A 3,837-nucleotide genomic window follows, 5' to 3' on the forward strand; every position below is an offset into this window, starting at 1 on the left:
ATCTCAACTAAAATGCAAAGGGAACAGAAAAGAAATGAAAATGACTTTTTAGTAGTGTACAGTAGCTGTCAGTGCATTAATGGTTTAAATAACCCAAGACACAAACAATCACTAATATTAAAACAAAATAACTATTAATTAGAAGATAACCATCTTAGCAAATACTGAAATCATTTTAGACAGAAGTGAAAAAAACATGTATACAGTAGAAGAAAACAAACTCCCCTGCAACGGTTTCATAACCGTTTCAGACCAGCAAACCAATTTCGTTGCTGAACATTTTAAGCCTATACATCAGGCCTGTAGAATAGGTTTAAAATGGTTAATGTGAACACTTAATGTGAAGTCAAACTTCTGTTGTCAGAAAATGAGCCCAGATAATTTGTTTATGTAACTTACTGCTGACTATCTATCAGTAATAATAAAACAAATCTTACTCACACTTTGAAATGAAGTCTGTAAGTTTATACATCATACCATAATACCATACCACTCTATGCTGATCTGACTGATCTATTGTGGTCTCTGACACCTAAGTGCAGATAATTTGTTTGACTTCACATTGATATTCATCTCAAGTATAATTTTGTCTGCTTCCAGAGCATCAGTTTCAGAGAGATGTCTGAGAGGATTTTAACTTGTCATTTTATGCTGTCTTCTTTTTCTTGTATTATTTGGCAGGTAATATCTCACTATGAAGACATCTTTCAATTCAATCAGGAGAGACTCAGATGAGAATGAAAGCGATTAGAAAAGTTAAGTAAGTCTTTGGCGCTCGGGCCCCGGCTAAGGACATCGAGCTGACGCGATAAGCTCGGATGAGCATTCCGGATGCTGATAGGAATGACATCCCCCCGGGACCCGACCTGGTGGTGGAGGTCAGTGAATGAGTATGCCTGGGAGCCTGGACGGTGGAGGTGGAGAAGGGGTGAGGTGGGTTGAGCGCAGACTCGGGAGCGTCTGATGGGGAAGGAAGGGCCGAGGACGCGGCTAAGCAGCTGTACGCGAGGAATCACGAAGAAAGGGATCCGCTGGGATGGCTTGCTGGGAAACTGGGGCGTGCGAATGAACGTGTTGAGCGCAGCAGCAAAACGGGAGACACCTTGGATGGACGTCCTTATGAACTGGGGCGTGGTCGGTGATTGGCTGCGACATGGCTAGGTCTAGCGATGATAGGTCGTCAGTGATTAGCGGGACGCACCTACTGAAAGCTGCGGGTGGAGCTAAAGAGTCTTCCAGATTGAATTTACGCCTAGGCTCCATACCACAGTAGAATAAAAATGTGTTTAGATGCACAATCTCAATCGGATTTTGCCTAGTTGTAAATAACGTTCAGGATTTTTATAGCTTTCTGAATATGTTTTTTTTTTCTGTGTAAGAAAATAAAAATAAAAAGACTAGACTTGGATCAACACAAGAATATTTCTACACTGGAGAACACGAGTGGCTAATTAGACAATTAGAGCAGCTTTTTTCTCTGTAAGGTCTCTTTGCTTCTCCTCTATCAGAGGCTCCATACAGAAATCTTGGACTTGTGCTTGAGAAAATATCATGTGGTGGCTCAGCTGGAGGCCCAGAGGAGAACAGAGGCACAAAACATAAGGGCTAAAAGTTGGATAAAGACTGTGTCATTTGTCTTTGTCAGCACACCACAGTACTTATTTACGTTCTAAACCCGAGTCATTACTGCAGACTCTGGAGAATAATTATACCTGGATGCATATGGATTACAGAATGCATTTACAGCTGGTGGTTTTTCTATTTGTTCACTTACTTAGAAGTACTAAACTTATTTTGCAATTTGCTCATACATTTTAGGCTACCAGGGAGGAAATAGCACAACCAACGTGGGGGTCAGAGTGAGGGATAGATTCAGTTTAACTTCAGCTCAGAGACAAGAGACTCATGCTTATTATACTTTAGTGTGGGTGGAGGCTGACATGCAGAGGTGCAGGCAGCATGGTTAAGTTGACAGCGCATTGATTCTTCTAGCATGCATTCTGATAATATCCACATGTACAGTCAGGATGTAAAATCAATAATTTATCATTTTGTGTTTATTTAGGTACAAAGCAGTTTCAATTAGTCACCAAACTCTTCTGCCACAGATTCTGTTGGAAATCAGGAGATAATTAGTTAATTACTTGTGTTTCAGGAGAAAGACGCTGATACTAAAGGACCGAGTCACATTTATGTTTCCCACTGTTTATTTCTACAACAATTAGAAACTTATTTATTATTTTTTTATCTGATTAGCATATTTTTCATTCTGCTGCTATAGAGAAGCAGCAGAATGAAAAATTACATAATTATATTTTTTCATTACATTGTTTATGCATCACACCTGATATTTATCTTCTTACATCATTACCTTTGACTGAATTTAATAAAAGAAAGGTCCTGAAGTGTTTACTCTAAATTTGAGTCAAAATCTTGAAGAAGAATTGAAATTTCCATATTTACTTTTAAACAAAAATATTTGAAACTATATGTTTAATCTTTCATACGTCTGTGTGATTAAATGGTTTCAGTTATTTCTTCTAAAGTCAACGATGCAGGTAAAAGCTGTGAATTATCTTAAAGAGATCTGTCATCACTTTTGGCTTTTATTCTTAAGGCATTTGTTTTACTTTTTTGTAAAATAAATAGTTTACTGTAGTTTTTCTTTGTTCTAAACTTTGGACATTATTTTGAGATGTTTTGAATGTATTTTGATTTATTTAATGCTACTGTTCCCCAAATAATTACCACTAAATTGCTTTATACAAGTAAATAAACGGAGGAAAAATAATTGATTACAGTCAGGATATTCTGTAATCTACCATAACTAAATAAAGCACCTTGTGGTGCTTAACAACAATCTCATTGTATGACTTGAAATTGGAATGCTAGTAGTTATACATCAGTTAAAATCCCCTTAAAGAATTGCACTGCTTGAGACGTAATGATGCCTAAGGAATAATATTTCAATTAAAAGTCGCCCTGCCACTTGGATTCTCTGAGATTCTCTGCCTTCTTTGTGAGTATGAACCTTGTTTTCCCCTCTGTCTTCCTTTCAGCTCCCCGCCATGCTCAGTGATAAATAATAGAACTCAAGCACCGCCTGAGGCAGAGAAGATGCTGAGAACACAGCCGCTTCCCAAATCCCAGGGTTTCAACTCAAAGGATTACTTGTGCTCAGCTATGCAACAGGCAAAATAGTGACCATGCAGCATAGATGTCTCCACCCACGGGTGAATGATTACCTGAGAGATGAGAAACAGAGTCTATGTAGCAATGACAGGATGGTAGGTGTTCCTGTGGCTCTTATGCAGTCGTGACTGATTGCTTCGTGTTGCTGAAGTCAGTGTGTAATTATATTTTACTTGCCTAAGAAACAGCAAGGTAATTTTTATGCATGACAATAATTCATGAAGGAGTTCATGTTGAAATATATGTGCGTGGATGTGCTACAACGGCTGTGAAATAATGATTAAATAAAGCTTCCATGTGTTATTTAAATATAATAGCTAATCACTTAGCAAATCAAATAAATAAGTATTGAAACTGATATTTACAGCAGACTGAAAATTAAAAAAAATATTTTCCTGCACAAAATCTTTAATTCTGTAGAACTGAGGAAAACAGTGACTGCTACTTTTCATCTCTTTTATGAGATTTTATAGCAGTTGTGACATGCTGTCTATTTCCTAGTTTCTTTGCCTTTTTTATTAAATTTTTGAAACACTACAGCATCTTAATTCCTCCTTTATTTTCTGACTCATCTATTTGTCCTTCACTTCATGTGTCGTCTCCTCTCCCTCTCCACATGCCGCTGCCTCATGGACTATGAAACTA

The sequence above is a fragment of the Poeciliopsis prolifica genome, unplaced genomic scaffold (genome assembly GCF_027474105.1).
Source record: "Poeciliopsis prolifica strain line A6 unplaced genomic scaffold, Auburn_PproV2 SCAFFOLD006, whole genome shotgun sequence".
NCBI classification, from domain to species: Eukaryota; Metazoa; Chordata; class Actinopteri; order Cyprinodontiformes; family Poeciliidae; genus Poeciliopsis; species Poeciliopsis prolifica.